The sequence below is a fragment of the Saccoglossus kowalevskii genome, chromosome 11 (genome assembly GCF_978046115.1).
Source record: "Saccoglossus kowalevskii chromosome 11, keSacKowa6.1, whole genome shotgun sequence".
Taxonomy (NCBI): Eukaryota; Metazoa; Hemichordata; class Enteropneusta; family Harrimaniidae; genus Saccoglossus; species Saccoglossus kowalevskii.
In genome coordinates, this window is record NC_140651.1 from 7,112,487 (window position 1) to 7,131,123 (window position 18,637).

Here is an 18,637-nt window from a genome sequence, read left to right on the forward strand (position 1 = left end):
TGGTAAACTGACCTAGCTGATGACAAACCACTATCAAAAAAACTTTCGACCCCATGTAACCACGTACGGCCGTCAGCTATATGAACTGTACTCCGTCTACAAATGTTCATCTGCCGACACGTTATTGGACTTTCCCACCCACGATGACAACCAATAAATCATGTTTGTAACGTCTGGTCTGATTACACCCAGCAGCACAAGCTCTAAATCAGGGTCATATATTGCAGATTTGTATTTGAACAAATAATCGTGCATGGGCATCCTGTCTTCTAAGCTTTGTGAAAGCATAAGGTTTTGAAAGCATTGTGCATATTTACAACTTTCTAGCATTTCACACGTAATGCGCCATATACTGTAAAAGGATCAATTGTTCACCGGGTTTTAATTTGGCTTATTTCGCTGAATGAAAAATGCGCTAAATTAAAACCCAGTGAATATGTAAAATTTAGCATAGAATACATTATCTAAATGACAAAACCGTGAATTTAAAACCCACTTAATATACCTGAAATGGTAAATCAGCGAAATTTAAACCAATGAAAATTAGTCATTTTACAGTATGTGTATCGATGTCGCCATGCCAACGTTTCGTTTCGTCCTAGTTGTGATATGTATCTGTAAATGTCAGACCATTGGTCTGAGGTTCATCGCAGACTCTATTTGAAAGGCTGCGGTTGAGGTTTCATGTTGATCCGTCGAAAATGGCAGTTACTTATCACACAACAAAAACTTATTAGTTACGACAATATTTTCTTAAAATTTTATGGAAACAATTCGTAGTGTGCATAAACCTTAAAGAAACATAATAGACAAAACAGTAAATTTTAATATTACTTGTTCGTGCTGTTTTGCAGCACTGCGAAGGAAAATGAAAGATTACAACAATTAGCACATATGGCTGGAAGTTACATTTGCTCCGTTGTGTAGAAAGGTTTCAACATTTCATCAGATAATATAATTTATATCCAATCATCTAGAACAAACTTTTCTAGAGAACACACGCGCACAAAGATTTTGTGGTCTCGTATTGGGGGGGGGGGGGGGGGGTCACAGTAATATAAACAAGGATACATTTTGCCGAGATATCCAAATCAGTCGCTATTATGATTTACAGAGGCGGCGGAACGAAATACCCCATGGAGGGGCGAGATCTGCTCATCACCCCTCGCTTACTAGGAGGACCCAGGGGCATACTCTTCCTTGAATTTTGAAATCTAGACCCTCTACAACCTAAGCTATTTCCTTCATTTTGAGGGGCAAATTGTGCTGACACAAAAGGTTTCAGCTTGATTTTCGAGTGGCGGCATATTTTACGTGCCCCTGAAGTGGTTCTCGTTTTTAGAATATTAGAAATAAGTATCGGTCTTATTTCTGATCAAGATGGGTATGAATATCGGTAGTATTTTCCCAATTTGGTGTATTTATGGTTCCGTATATGAGCGAATATCTCCACCTCAGATTCCGGCCTCATATCCCTAGGTAACTGTTTTATTCGAAATAAACAGTGAGGACAGAAATGGTACTTTGGTATAAATATGGGTATAGATTTTGCCACTATCCAGTTATAAAATTGGCCACACTTTTGAGCACTCAGGGGCACTTCCCTACCCAGCTATGTATCAACTGCCCCCCCCCCCCCCCCCCCCCCCCCGCGTGCATGCCCGTGAATGTGGTTATGCAATAGAAAGTAATGTCTACACGTAGGTAGGGTTATTAAAATCGAGAAAACAAAATACGGGTATATTTTTTCCGACATATAAGATAAACGGAAAAGAGGTTACTAATCAATCTTCAAGTTTTACATTTTTGTAATTTCTTCTGTGAATCTCTCCGGCGAACCTACCAGCGAATCTCCGGTAAGGTATACTTAGTAGTACGTGACGTTCAGAATTCCCCCCGCCCCTGAATAATCGCGAAGAACAGACTGGCGTGTTAACTGCATAAATATGTATAATTTCCTTCCTGAATACAGAACTTAGTTGATCTAATCGTTAAGGCGTATGATACATTTTGATGTGAGTTAATTTGTAATGAATAGTTCAGCCAAACACTGAATTATATCATGATGGTGGTATGATGAATTATATTTTTTTTCAAAATGATATTTCTGGATTTCATAGAAGTATATTTTCATTTTTTGGCCGGCTAATGTTGGATGTGCAAACCTCATTCGGGAACATGTATATTCGGTGTTTAGAATAAAGATGGGCAAAATGCTAACAGGGCAATCGTTTTTATTGATGTGTTGAAATTACGCCAATAGGGTATGCTTTTGATGTTTTTGTTAATTGAATGTTTTTGTTGTTGTTGTTGTTGTTGTTGTTTTTAAAAAATTGTGTACGTATTTGAAATTTATTTAAAAAGCTGAAGAACCCTTGTATCATCAGAGGGACTGTGCATCATCATAAGAATAGCGGATTTTGCAAGGAATAATGTTTACTTGCTCTCTTGACTGAACACTTAAAACCCAGAGTAAAGAATAAACTTTATAAAATAGTCGGATGGTTGAGGTTATATACTAGTATCACATGGATATGTGTAGTTGTAGTTGGATGGTTGAGGTGATATACTAGTATCACGTGGATATGTGTAGTTGTAGTCAGATGGTTGAGGTGATATACTAGTATCACATGGATGTGTGTAGTTGTAGTCGGATAGTTGGGTGATATACTAGTATCACATGGATATGTGTAGTTGTAGTCGGATAGTTGGGTGATATACTAGTATCACATGGATATGTGTAGTTGTAGTCGGATGGTTGACGTGATATACTAGTATCACATGAATATGTGTAGTATAGTCAGATGGTTGAGGTGATATACTAGTATCACATGGATGTGTGTAGTTGTAGTCGGATAGTTGGGTGATATACTAGTATCACATGGATATGTGTAGTTGTAGTCGGATAGTTGGGTGATATACTAGTATCACATGGATATGTGTAGTTGTAGTCGGATGGTTGACGTGATATACTAGTATCACATGGATATGTGTAGTTGTAGTCGGATGGTTGACGTGATATACTAGTATCACATGGATATGTGTAGTTGTAGTCGGATGGTTGACGTGATATACTAGTATCACATGGATATGTGTAGTTGTAGTCGGATGGTTGACGTGATATACTAGTATCACATGGATATGTGTAGTTGTAGTCGGATGGTTGACGTGATATACTAGTATCACATGGATATGTGTAGTTGTAGTTGGATGGTTGAGGTGATATACTAGTATCACGTGGATATGTGTAGTTGTAGTCAGATGGTTGAGGTGATATACTAGTATCACATGGATGTGTGTAGTTGTAGTCGGATGGTTGACGTGATATACTAGTATCACATGGATGTGTGTAGTTGTAGTCGGATAGTTGGGTGATATACTAGTATCACATGGATATGTGTAGTTGTAGTCGGATAGTTGGGTGATATACTAGTATCACATGGATATGTGTAGTTGTAGTCGGATGGTTGACGTGATATACTAGTATCACATGAATATGTGTAGTATAGTCAGATGGTTGAGGTGATATACTAGTATCACATGGATGTGTGTAGTTGTAGTCGGATAGTTGGGTGATATACTAGTATCACATGGATATGTGTAGTTGTAGTCGGATAGTTGGGTGATATACTAGTATCACATGGATATGTGTAGTTGTAGTCGGATAGTTGGGTGATATACTAGTATCACATGGATATGTGTAGTTGTAGTCGGATGGTTGGGTGATATACTAGTATCACATGGATATGTGTAGTTGTAGTCGGATAGTTGGGTGATATACTAGTATCACATGGATATGTGTAGTTGTAGTCGGATGGTTGAGGTGATATACTGGTATCACATGAATATGTGTAGTGTAGTCAGATGGTTGAGATCATATACTAGTATCACATGGATATGTGTAGTATAGTCAGATGGTTGAGATCATATACTAGTATCACATGAATATGTGTAGTGTAGTCAGATGGTTGAGATCATATACTAGTATCACATGGATGTGTGTAGTTGTAGTCGGATAGTTGAGGTGATATACTAGTATCACATGGATGTGTGTAGTTGTAGTCGGATAGTTGAGGTGATATACTAGTATCACATGAATATGTGTAGTATAGTCAGATGGTTGAGATCATATACTAGTATCACATGGATATGTGTAGTTGTAGTCGGATGGTTGAGGTGATATACTAGTATCACATGGATATGTGTAGTATAGTCAGATGGTTGAGGTTATATACTAGTATCACATGGATATGTGCAGTTGTAGTTGGATGGTTGGGTGATATACTAGTATCACATGGATATGTGTAGTTGTAGTCGGATGGTTGGGTGATATACTAGTATCACATGGATATGTGTAGTTGTAGTCGGATGGTTGAGATGATATACTAGTATCACATGGATGTATGTAGTTGTAGTCGGATGGTTGGTGATATACTATACTAGTATCACATGGATATGTGTAGTTGTAGTCGGATGGTTGAGATCATATACTAGTATCACATGGATATATGTAGTTGTAGTTGGATGGTTGAGGTGATATACTAGTATCACGTGGATATGTGTAGTTGTAGTCAGATGGTTGAGGTGATATACTAGTATCACATGGATGTGTGTAGTTGTAGTCGGATGGTTGACGTGATATACTAGTATCACATGGATGTGTGTAGTTGTAGTCGGATAGTTGGGTGATATACTAGTATCACATGGATATGTGTAGTTGTAGTCGGATAGTTGGGTGATATACTAGTATCACATGGATATGTGTAGTTGTAGTCGGATGGTTGACGTGATATACTAGTATCACATGAATATGTGTAGTATAGTCAGATGGTTGAGGTGATATACTAGTATCACATGGATGTGTGTAGTTGTAGTCGGATAGTTGGGTGATATACTAGTATCACATGGATATGTGTAGTTGTAGTCGGATAGTTGGGTGATATACTAGTATCACATGGATATGTGTAGTTGTAGTCGGATAGTTGGGTGATATACTAGTATCACATGGATATGTGTAGTTGTAGTCGGATGGTTGACGTGATATACTAGTATCACATGGATATGTGTAGTTGTAGTCGGATGGTTGACGTGATATACTAGTATCACATGGATATGTGTAGTTGTAGTCGGATAGTTGGGTGATATACTAGTATCACATGGATATGTGTAGTTGTAGTCGGATAGTTGGGTGATATACTAGTATCACATGGATATGTGTAGTATAGTCAGATGGTTGAGGTGATATACTGGTATCACATGAATATGTGTAGTTGTAGTCGAATGGTTGGGTGATATACTAATATCACATTGATATGTGTAGTTGTAGTCGGATGGTTGAGGTGATATACTAGTATCACATGGATATATGTAGTTGTAGTTGGATGGTTGAGGTTATATACTAGTATCACATTGATATGTGTAGTTGTAGTCGGATGGTTGAGGTGATATACTAGTATCACATGGATATGTGTAGTGTAGTCAGATGGTTGAGGTTATATACTAGTATCACATGGATATGTGTAGTTGTAATTGGATGGTTGAGGTTATATACTAGTATCACATGTATATGTGTAGTTGTAGTCGGATAGTTGGGTGATATACTAGTATCACATGGATATGTGTAGTTGTAGTCGGATAGTTGGGTGATATACTAGTATCACATGGATATGTGTAGTTGTAGTCGGATGGTTGAGGTGATATACTGGTATCACATGAATATGTGTAGTGTAGTCAGATGGTTGAGATCATATACTAGTATCACATGGATATGTGTAGTATAGTCAGATGGTTGAGATCATATACTAGTATCACATGAATATGTGTAGTGTAGTCAGATGGTTGAGATCATATACTAGTATCACATGGATGTGTGTAGTTGTAGTCGGATAGTTGAGGTGATATACTAGTATCACATGGATGTGTGTAGTTGTAGTCGGATAGTTGAGGTGATATACTAGTATCACATGAATATGTGTAGTATAGTCAGATGGTTGAGATCATATACTAGTATCACATGGATATGTGTAGTTGTAGTCGGATGGTTGAGGTGATATACTAGTATCACATGGATATGTGTAGTATAGTCAGATGGTTGAGGTTATATACTAGTATCACATGGATATGTGCAGTTGTAGTTGGATGGTTGGGTGATATACTAGTATCACATGGATATGTGTAGTTGTAGTCGGATGGTTGGGTGATATACTAGTATCACATGGATATGTGTAGTTGTAGTCGGATGGTTGAGATGATATACTAGTATCACATGGATGTATGTAGTTGTAGTCGGATGGTTGGTGATATACTATACTAGTATCACATGGATATGTGTAGTTGTAGTCGGATGGTTGAGATCATATACTAGTATCACATGGATATATGTAGTTGTAGTTGGATGGTTGGGTGATATACTAGTATCACATGGATATGTGTAGTTGTAGTCGGATGGTTGGGTGATATACTAGTATCACATGGATATGTGTAGTTGTAGTCGGATGGTTGAGATGATATACTAGTATCACATGGATGTATGTAGTTGTAGTCGGATGGTTGGTGATATACTAGTATCACATGGATATGTGTAGTTGTAGTCGGATGGTTGAGATCATATACTAGTATCACATGGATATATGTAGTTGTAGTCGGAAGGTTGAGACGATATACTAGTATCACATGGATATGTGTAGTCGTAGTCGGATGGTTGAGGTAATATACTAGTATCACGTGGATATGTGTAGTTGTAGTCGGATGGTTGAGGTGATATACTAGTATCACATGGATATGTGTAGTTGTAGTCGGATGGTTGAGGTGATATACTGGTATCACATGAATATGTGTAGTTGTAGTCGGATGGTTGAGGTGAAATACTAGTATCACGTGGATATGTGTAGTTGTAGTCGGATGGTTGAGGTGATATACTGGTATCACATGAATATGTGTAGTTGTAGTCGGATGGTTGAGGTGAAATACTAGTATCACGTGGATATGTGTAGTTGTAGTCGGATGGTTGAGGTGATATACTGGTATCACATGAATATGTGTAGTTGTAGTCGGATGGTTGAGGTGAAATACTAGTATCACGTGGATATGTGTAGTTGTAGTCGGATAGTTGGGTGATATACTAGTAACACATGAATATGTATAGTGTAGTCGGATGGTTGGGTCATATACTAGTATCACATGGATATGTGTATTATATGTACATGTCGGATATTTTGTCTTTTACGCCTTGATGAGTCTGTCACAGGGTTCACAAAGAATCACGTGTAACTGCCCCTTAAAAGAAAAATAACATTGCATACTCCGAGGTTAGTATTAAAGCCAATCGGCGAATTTTGCAGGGGCTTATTGCCAGTAGCCCATATTCTCGAAACCGTGGCGAAATGAAACATTAAGCTCAGTGGTTAGTTTACGCATCTTTTAAATGTGTTTTGATTCACAGTGCATTCGGCAATCAACTGCAAGTCAGTTATGTGAATATGAATTGCATTCACTGGCAGCCGTACTAATGAACAAGTTGAAATCGCATTTAACGGTAGAAATATGATAATTCTTAAAACATCTACATTTCTATGAAAGGCCTCAGTACTCTATATTGTTTTAATTTTTATGTAGCTGTTGTTGTATTTTCTGATTTAGTAGTAAGTGCAATGTACATTTCATTAAATGAGTGAAACAAAGACGTGGAATTCATCACCTAAACTGAGTATAATAATTTGTCAAATTAGCAATAGAAAATAATATTTCTTTGGCATTACCCAATCTCATTTAATATACTTATTAGACAACAGAAAGACAGACAATATGCAGGGTTACATCCTTAAATGACGATTCACCGTGAATGGAAGGGGTTCACTGCCAAGTTGAAGCTCCTTGTGTTGGAGAGGTATAGGTACATTCTGCGCTACGGAGTTCTCATTTCAAACTGTTTAAGCCCTCTTTTCAGTGTAATGTAGAACTATGTCTTATTATGACAACACATCTTCATCAAAATGTCGAAATTTGAATATCCATTTTAGTACAATTTACCCAAAATGGAGCCTGAGTTTTAAGACCTTTTCTAATATAAATAAGAAGTGGAGTTTAGAACACCTATTAAAACATACCATCTTACATATTTCGACATTGATTTTGCAAATAAAACATTCGCTTGAATGGTATCATCACACTGCTGTCATTTGAAATAAAATTTGCACTCTGAGAGAATTTATAAAACGTTATTAGTGTACTGGAAAATACCATTCTCTGTAATAGCACGGACTGTGACAAAACGTGAAACCGTGAGTTCTATATAAGTTTGTTGAACGTAAATAATTCCATTACAGCATTAAAACATGAAACTTAGTGCTGATGGTCAATTCAAATAATGGGTCAAATATTTTTTTAGTCTATGAAGACGAATCATGTATATTTTATGTAATAGATTGAGAGTTTCCTGTCACCCAGATTATTTGGAAATCTGTTTTTCAAAGCTAAATTTAGATAGCACCGCAGTTCTATTCAACCCACACATTTATAATTATAAGCAAACGCTGTTTTATTTTAGAATTATCTTGCGAGCATCATTGTTTGTTGTCATCAGAGTACTTCGCTAGGACCTACAGGACTCTATAGTAAACGTGTCGCTCTCCATGACCAACTTCTACAAAGTACCGAAAAATCTAATTGTTGAAAACATCACTACCGGTAAGTTGAAGATTATGAACTGGAACTCGAAGGCCTCAAAACACATTCTGTGCCCAGGAATATAACGGCACACGGCGTTTGAATCAGTCACAGGACCGACCGTTACATCGCGAGTCATCGAATAGTAGCACCGCAAACCAAGGGTCATTCAATAACCAAACACTCCCTTGCTCCCTTGCTCTGTCCGACTGTGTGCGACCCGAGTCCACGTCGCGAGCTCAGTTTCTATTTACGAAATACCAAATATATTGATACTAATGGGCCCGGCAACGTTAAATTATAATGTGCCACAACGCCATTGAACAATCAATACGTCACTTCCTGAGTCCTATTCGTGAGGTCGTATCTGTGAGGTTCTATTCGTGAGGTATATAGCGTGCGCATACATCAATTGCATACTCCTGAGCTGTACTTTTATAACACTGCGTCATTCAACATACTTTTAAACGATATACATTTTTCGGTCGGCATTTCTTTTTTCTTTTGTCAATTTTTTTTTTTTTTTTTGAGATAGTTTTTAGAAGTTGTTTTCAGAACAAACGTTTATGATGGTTAAACGTTGTGTTGTGGGCGGTTTCAGTAATACGTATAGTCATAGTGTAAGTATACATACGTTTCCAATCGATCCGAAGGTGCGACGTCAGTGGACGAAAGCCGTGAAAACAACGAGAAAAGGTTGGGTGGACCTTCTCCTTACAGCGTCATATGTAGTGTCCACTTCACCTCAGATTCTTTTTTCGAAAAACTGTCTTCGGCCGTGAAAAAAACAACTAGGTTTTAAAGAGAAGCGCCGACAACTTAAACCTGGCGCAACAATTTTGAAAGAAATAGATTCCGAACCAGCCCATGATCACCGACTTGTTTTGCCATCCTGATTATCGCTTTATAGAGACAATTAAGTTTGCGTTATGTAAAGGTATCAATAATTTTGATAGTAACACGAAAACGACGCGTCGGACAAACAGGAAATTACGCAGTCCTTACACACTGCTAATTGTTTTCATTTTCGCAGGCTAAAAGTTTCTGAATTGTTCGGTGATTGGTGTTGAATGTTGAGTTCACACCTCTGTTACTTTCCTTCTAGCTTGATCTGCGAAATAATTTATGGGGGTACTGGACATCTCAACCCAAAAAAATCCCGACCCGTTTTTCATACCTACAGCCAAAACAAAGTCAGCTTGGACTTTCAGTTATGAGACATGACAAAACAAACGCTGCCAGTGATAGATTTCGCGAATAAAAAAACAAAATTAACGCAATCAAAGGCGCCGACCACACGCATTGGAAATACTAGTAGATAGAACACGAAGTTTCGAATCAAAAGATGTCGATCAACGTTGAACTAGATAGAGGTTCGCGTCGCCACATTGAGACAGGGTCGCGTCGATGCGGTGGGTCGAGATGTTCAATTTGGGTCGAAGTGTCTTGGGTCGAGATGTCTAGAAATCATTTATGGAATAAGAATCCGGGCTTTGGCTGTCAATGCGTTATCACCAAGTAAATAAGTACGACAATCACGCTAACTCGAGTCCACTATGAATTTGTCTGTATGCGTGTTGCTCTCAATTATTTTTGTTATTCAATTAAACGCCGCCAGTCACGCACTTGTCCTCGTCGTGACCCGACGCGTTCACCCATTTCAACTGAATCTATTTCCACGCGGCTGTCATTTATTTAGTAACTGTGATTTGTCGTTTTTTTTAGTTATTTCTCTATTTTATTGATCACTATAGTTTAACGTCTAGAATGTCAATATATGTTTTTTTTTATTTTAATCTTGAATGTTTTTTTCGTTTTGTTTTTTGACTCAGACGATCTATGAAATAAAACAATGTAGTGACGTGCCTAGTAACCTGCTGAATAATAAGACAATTCAGGCGTCAAATCCGATTTTGACAAACAATAAAGGGGTAGATAGTTCCGTGGAAGTAAAAGTCGACACTTCGACTGACTGTGCAGCCCAGACCAACCCCGTTGATTTCCAGATGCTACAACAATTATGCTAATAAAAAACACGGCTACGTTACACAGTTCACAAATTTTATTTAGACTTGTGATGAACAAAGAAATATGACAATGTAAACATTGGATTGTCTGTACATGTATGTGAGGAAAATAATGTGAATAAAATATAATTTGTACATGGATTAATATTACTATAGTATATGGTTTTAATTGAGTGACACTGTGTGACAATGAAAAAAAGAAAACACATCTTTAGATTTTGGAATCTATGAAAAACCAAGATTTGGTAATTTAAGTCCTAAATAATTCGCTGACATAAATATTGATAAATCTGTTACTGCTCGCTCTGGTAGTACATCTGTAGTCTTTTTCAAGGAACTTCAAGTATCCCCTCGTTAACCTGTGGAGGTTTAGAAAATAAATAAGGTCACAATCTTTATTTGGCATTTGTTTATACGTAATTCATTCGTTTTATGATGCATCTTTTTTTACTATTATTAGTTATTATGTTATATATGTGTTTGAATTATGGATGAAAAAAAATATTAAACACATGTACAATTACTAATTAGTACATAAGTATAAGCAATTGCCACCCAATCCTCTCAAACGATTATTTGAAAAATAATTAAATTTGTTTTTCTTCATTTTCTTTTCATAATAATATGTCAATTTTATTTCACCAAACATTTTTCAAATTTACGTTTAAAATGTTGAAACTTGCGAATGTAATGCACACCCGCGCTTCGTGTGAAGGGAAGCCAGGTAAAAACATTGGGCATTTTACGTGTGTAGAGCAGCCCACAGAAATAGTTGATGGTGGGAAAATAAGAGTTTCATTTGTGCACACACAAAAAAATCAAACGTGATAAAGTAAAACGCCGATGATATTCGGGCCACACGAGACACTCGCGCCTTCGACCATGAACGAAAATCCAATATGGATGCCAATGCACGTTTGAACGGAGCAGGCAATATTTCTGAGGAAATTCGCGATCTAAGTTTATCGAGCATAAAGAGTTCACACATACTTCTTTGAAGTTATCGATAAGATATTTTATAAAGAGTAGTAAGCTTAACTAGAACAAAAAAAAAAAACTAGAACTTCTTACCGACTCGAAAGTTGTCCAGTGCCGAGGTTCAGCGATAGTTTACAAACGTGCGCCGGGGACGGTGACATCACTGTGACCAGCTACACCAGAACGGACATATCTCGCATCTAACTCAACCCCATGCAACAAATTTGATAACCAAGTGTTCATTATGGCCCGTTCTTCCTCGACGAACAAGTACATAAGTGACAATTTAGTCAAAGACGAGAAAACTGCACAAGAAATTTGCCTTTTTTACACGTATCGGCAATGCAAGCTGCCATGCGACTTCCCTTTCTGACGTCACAAGGGGAATTTCTGCATGGAAATGAATAGCTATTGAGGAGCCTCGTTTTAAAATACAAAAAATAAAGTTGCTGTAGACTGAGTTCAAAACGCATTTTTTCACTTAAAAAAAATAATTTATGCTTAGAAACATAAAAATTAATAATATTTATGTATTAATTGATAATTTTAGGCGTGAAAATAGCAGCCATTTCACAGGCACTTTAATATGAGTACCTACATATTACAAAGAGAGTAAAAATCAACCTGCTTTCTGGACGCATTATTATGGAATATGAATGAGCAGAGCAATTTCAAGACAGTTTAGATTATTGTATGAACTGTTCATTTAATAACTACGGTAGTTAATAATAAAAAAACACTCAGGAAGAACTCCTGTGTGCTGAGAGTATTGGAGGCATTTGAAGTAAAAATATAGAGTATTTAAAATTCACAATTTATGATTGTGGTTTGTTAGTGTGATTAATTCCAACAAGTTTAATTAAAATCAGATTTTATTGAGATATGAAGATTACTTTTGCAAATTAGGTAATTAATGAGCATTAACTTTAATCAAAACTAGTTGTGTCGTGTTGTCCCAAAACATTTATGTACAAAATTTCAATGAAATGCAAAAATTGGTTCTCGAAATAATGGTGGGACAGACATACACACATAAACAGGGTAAGCTACCAACACAAAACACTGTAATTGACCATATCCCAATAAATTGCATGCAAAATTGGCGACTAGACTTGATGTTGCCACTTGATTGCCGGATAGCTTCAATCTCCTTTTCCAAGGAACAATTTTCGATAATTACTGGTTGATTTAGTATACGAAATTTATGGTAATCAACAAATTGGAAACTCTACGGTGTGGTAATGACTAAAGCTGATGTGTTATATCCAAAAGTTATTTTAAAGTCTATCACAGGCGTTTGATCTCTGAGCCGTTACCACCACACCACGCCCACGGTATCCGATTATCACTGGCACTTAATATGCGTGCAGTTGAGCATAGAAATAGCTTCAATCTCCTTTTCCAAGGAACAATTTTCGATAATTACTGGTTGATTTATTATACGAAATTTATGGTAATCAACAAATTGGTGTCACCAATAGTTGTTAATGAATATTACAAATTAGTATGACTTCAAAAGTGTCCCTTAATAGTTTTAATTTAATAATTTGCATTTATGTCACCATTAGTTGTTCATGAATATAACAAATTGATGTGTCTTCAAAAGTGTTCCTAAATAGTTTTAATTTAATAATTTGCATCTATGTCGCCATTAGTTGTTCTTAAATAGAACAAAATTAATATGACTTCAAAAGTGTCTCCATGTCTGCAAAAGTGTCCCTTAATAGTTTTAATTTAATAATTTGCATCTATGTCACCATTAGTTGTAGTTTAATAATTTGCATTTGCCGGTATGTCACCATTACTTGTTCATGAATATAACAAATTAATATGACTTCAAAAGTGTCCTAATGTCTTCAAAAGTGTCCCTTAATAGTTTTAATTTAATAATTTGCATCTATGTCACCATTAGTTGTAGTTTAATAATTTGCATTTGCCGGTATGTCACCATTACTTGTTCATGAATATAACAAATTAATATGACTTCAAAAGTGTCCTAATGTCTTCAAAAGTGTCCCTTAATAGTTTTAATTTAATAATTTGCATCTATGTCACCATTAGTTCTTCTTAAATAGAACAAAATTAATATGACTTCAAAAGTGTCTCCATGTCTTCAAAAGTGTCCCTTAATAGTTTTAATTTAATAATTTGCATCTATGTCACCATTAGTTGTTCTTAAATAGAACAAAATTAATATGACTTCAAAAGTGTCTCCATGTCTTCAAAAGTGTCCCTTAATAGTTTTAATTTAATAATTTGCATTTATGTCGCCATTACTTGTTCATGAATATAACAAATTAATATGACTTCAAAAGTGTCCCCATGTCTTCAAAAGTGTTACTCAATAGTTTTAGTTCAATAATTTGCATTTATGTCACCATTACTTGTTCATGAATATAACAAATTAATATGACTTCAAAAGTGTCCAAACATCTTCAAAAGTGTCCCTTAATAGTTTTAATTTAATAATTTACATCTATGTCACCATTAGTTGTAGTTTAACAATTTGCATTTACCGGTATGTCACCATTACTTGTTCATGAATATAACAAATTAATATGACTTCAAAAGTGTCCTAATGTCTTCAAAAGTGTCCCTTAATAGTTTTAATTTAATAATTTGCATTTATGTCACCATTAGTTGTTCTTAAATAGAACAAATTAGTATGACTTCAAAAGTGTCCCTTAATAGTTTTAATTTAATAATTTGCATCCATGTCGCCATTAATTGTTCTTAAATAGAACAAAATTAACATGACTTCAAAAGTGTCTCTCAATAGTTTTAATTTAATAATTTGCATCTATGTCACCATTAGAACAAAATTAATGACTTCAAAAGTGTCTCCATGTCTTCAAAAGTGTCCCTTAATAGTATTAATTTAATAATTTGCATCTATGTCACCATTAGTTGTTCTTAAATAGAACAAAATTAATATGACTTCAAAAGTGTCTCCATGTCTTCAAAAGTGTTCCTAAATAGTTTTAGTTTAATAATTTGCATCTATGTCACCATTACTTGTTCATGAATATAACAAATTAATATGACTTCAAAAGTGTCTCCATGTCTTCAAAAGTGTCCCTTAATAGTTTTAATTTAATAATTTGCATCCATGTTGCCATTAATTGTTCTTAAATAGAACAAAATTAATATGACTTCAAAAGTGTCTCCATGTCTTCAAAAGTGTTCCTAAATAGTTTTAATTTAATAATTTGCATCTATGTCACCATTACTTGTTCATGAATATAACAAATTAATATGACTTCAAAAGAGTCCCCATGTCTTCAAAAGTGTCCCTTAATAGTTTTAATTTAATAATTTGCATCTATGTCACCATTAGTTGTTCTTAAATAGAACAAACTTTATATGACTTCAGAAGTGTCTCCATGTCTTCAAAAGTGTCCCTTAATAGTTTTAGTTTAATAATTTGCATTTATGTCACCATTACTTGTTCATGAATATAACAAATTACTATAACTTCAAAAGTGTTCCTGTGTCTTCAAAAGTGTCCCTTAATAGTTTTAATTTAATAATTTGCATTTATGTCACCATTAGTTGTTCTTAAATAGAACAAATTAATATGACTTCAAAAGTGTCCCCATGTCTTCAAAAGTGTCCCTTAATAGTTAATTTAATAATTTGCATTTATGTCACCATTAGTTGTTCTTAAATAGAACAAATTAGTATGACTTCAAAAGTGTCCCCATGTCTTCAAAAGTGTCCCTCAATAGTTTTAGTTCAATAATTTGCATTTATGTCACCATTAGTTGTTGGTGAATATAACAAATTGATATTATTGCAGAGTGTCTCCATGTCTTCAAAAATGTCCCTCAATCATTTTAGTTGAATAATTTGGAGTTGTCCTAGTTCCAAATTATTCGATGAGCCATTGGATTTTGCACTCACTAGAAATAAATATTTGAACTAATTTTCAAGTAACACTTTCAAATTAGCCAGTCACTAAATCTTAACCATCTCTAAGCGAAACTTTTTTTTGTCTGTTTAAAATCCATTGTGCGACCTGTATATATTATTTAATTATAACCTAACATTTATTTACCAGTATATATATATATATATATATCTACTCGGTGTTTAGTGTCTGCTAGCATTGCTGTCATTTCACTATGCTGGCTTACTACAGCGTCACATGGTACACACCGAGCATAATCCCCTATCTTACTGCATTTCCGCTCTGGGACACTTTTGAAGTCAAGGACACTTTTGAAGTCTTAACACACGCCCCCCTCTCCCGTCACCTTCGATTTTTTTCGGCATTACGAGTGTTGCCGAAATGGCGCCACCAACGGGACCATAAAGCAGGAGATTGCTAGCTGACAAGATTGTTAACCATTTTCCATACGCAAGCGTTTAGTAAACGAGCATAAAGTACAGTTCTCGCGAAAGCTTTGGCCTTTGTGGCATCATTGTCGCCTACGCATGGCTTCATTGTCGCCCCAGCATCACATCATAGTGGCATCAGCTTCGCGTCATTGAAAATTGAAGCTGTGCTCGCCTCGCTTATTTTGTGGCATCATCGTGGCCTCAGGTTCGCAGTCTCATGGCATCAACATGGCATCAGCTTCAAAGTATTGTGACATGAGTATGACCTCATTATTTGTACACAGTAAAGGAAAACACATGTAAAGAAGTTCGATATATAATCGATTTGAAATTCAAGGCGGTAAGGGGAATAAAATAATACTTATGATCAAGAGTAAAATGACATTTTACTAAAAAGATATCTTGTTGAATTATTTTAGTGTTACGAGTTTTGGGCACCAACAACTTTGTGAAGTAAATTACAATCGGCAAGGTGACGAGTGTCGTATTGGCTGCAAGGAAAATTGTGATAAATTTAAATCACACGATGCAATCGTCGTTCGGATACAACAAAATTTGCTATATACGAAATGAAACTGTTCTTGTTATAAAATTACCTTTTTTTCACTCATTTTATTTGCTGGTAAGAGAACCGATCCCATGCCCGGACTACTAATACATGCAAAACACACGTACGCTGCCTGGTGCGTCGGCGTTGTCGCCAGTCATCTTGATACAAAGTTCCAAAACAAGTGCGTACATTCCCACCTATGATTGGATGGTTGTGATGGCGTCGGTCTTTGGTAAAATTTGACATCCAATTTTCAAAATTAAGTCACGATCAGCATGGACGTATTTGGTGACCAGCCGATGAACAATTTGAAAATTATGATTCACACGGAAGTCCTTCGATACTGAAAATCGTCTGGTTTATCTTATTTCCCAACTCACAAAACTGATTTGTATCTCAGCCCTGTTTTTTTTTTCTTTTTTTGAACTGAGGTCAAATCCCATCCGTTTGTCAAAACATGGAGCTCCATGGTCAAAATATGCCGATGTTTTTCAGCGAATAATTGTGAAGCCTGTCACAGCGCAAAAAAACTTAGTGAATCGACGCCGGAGATTGGATGGTACGACGACCCTTCAATTTGCATCAAATATGCTTTGTTACAACATCATTGATTGGATGAGAGTCACCTGATCGGGACACGACCTGGGTCACAGAACCATATTTGTCCGTATTATCGACAGAACTTTGCGAGAGAACCACACCCACATTTTCATCCATTTTTAGCGCGGAAGTTGCCAACAAATGTCGAAAAACTCATGAATGTTATGGATTCGAATAAAATAAAGCTAGCGATTGGCAAGACTGGTTAATAATATATCCCCCGATGCTCTTCGATTTTTTTTATTTCAAGGTGAGAAATGGATAGTTGAAGTTCCATCGATTTCAAGGCGACTATTCCACTGCAATAACTCTACGCACTGTTGTAGTTTCGAGAGGTAAAAAAATATATAATAAATAGTACTTGTTTCATTATTTGGTTTTACAGCCCGCAAATTACGGAACATGATCCCGGTGAATTGCTATAAACACAGTCCCTCAACACTTTTTTTTGAGGGACTGTGCTATAAATAAATGCTGATTGTGTTGAATGGCGGACGTCGGGATCGTTTGGAGAAAACAACGGGGATCGATATTCCAAACAAATTATTGGGACACGGTCGGTGGACTACGGCAACCGAGGTGGCTCACAACATGGCGTTTTATAAAACCATTTTTACAAATCATTTACATTTTGAAAACTCATTTATATTTTATAATCCTTTTTTAAACACCATTTTCGGTTCTGGAATCGATTTTTAAACCCACTTTCGTTTCTGGGTTCTGTTTTTATTTTAAAAACCAGTTGTTTAAATTCATTTTCATTTTTGAAACCCGTTTTCATTTTTAAAATCCATTTTAGTTTTTAAAATCTGTTTTTTTATTTTTAAAATCTATTTTCGTTTTCATATTTCATTTTAATTTTTAAAATCCGTTTTCATTTTTAAAATTTCTTTTTGTTTTAAAATTCCATATTCTTTCTTAAAATCCATTTTTGTTTTATAATCTGTTTTCATTTTTAAAATGCATTTTTGTTTTCAAATTCCATTTTCATTTTAAAAATCCATTTTCATTTTAAAAATTCATTTCCGTTTATAAGATCCATTTTCATTTTCACTTTTGACCTGTGACCTCGTCCTCTGACCTTATACCACATGACTAGGAATTGTAACTCTGATTCTGGCAGTTTTTTTTTATTTCCACCAGTGACGTTTTCATGATAAGGCTTATTTACGTAATTTCTTCTTCAGACTATAACCTATTTGGCCGTGGTTCTACGGTGTTTGTGTATGCATAGAGGGTTCTTAGCTTCATCTGTCTGCTTACGCTGTGGCGTGGAATGCCTGTACATACACAGATGGCGCTGCTTTGTATACCTGCAGTACCTTATCCGGTACAATAACACAGCAGACCCACAGCTATAACTTGTTCTAATCTGAGTATCAACGTTACAGCTGATAAAATGAGAGCTCCAAGGTTGATTAGAATAAAGTTATAGCCAAGGTTTTGCTGCGTTTTGATACCGGGTAGGGTATTATCG

General features: G+C 35.8%; 1 protein-coding gene and 1 long non-coding RNA gene across 4 annotated transcripts in view; one reads left to right on the plus strand and one right to left on the minus strand.

Moving 5' to 3' along the window:
- LOC144341697 (uncharacterized) overlaps positions 1-18,637 on the plus strand; it is a 39,802-nt gene that overhangs the window by 11,442 nt on the left and 9,723 nt on the right. Inside the window, exons 2-3 of one of the 3 annotated variants that reach the window (XR_014931001.1) lie at positions 8,546-8,685; positions 10,497-10,832. The exons of 1 other annotated variant lie outside the window; for it this stretch is intronic. The gene's annotated coding sequence lies outside the window, so the exon portion shown is untranslated. Of the gene's footprint in view, positions 1-8,545; positions 8,686-10,496; positions 10,833-17,410; positions 17,496-18,637 lie in introns of those variants that run through there. One more of the 3 variants, XM_085505693.1, reaches the window with a different exon arrangement.
- LOC144341698 (uncharacterized) lies at positions 10,709-12,042 on the minus strand. Its single transcript, XR_013418616.2, has 2 exons — positions 11,763-12,042; positions 10,709-11,050 (listed from the first exon to the last, which is right to left on the minus strand). It is a non-coding gene; the product is annotated as an uncharacterized LOC144341698 (long non-coding RNA).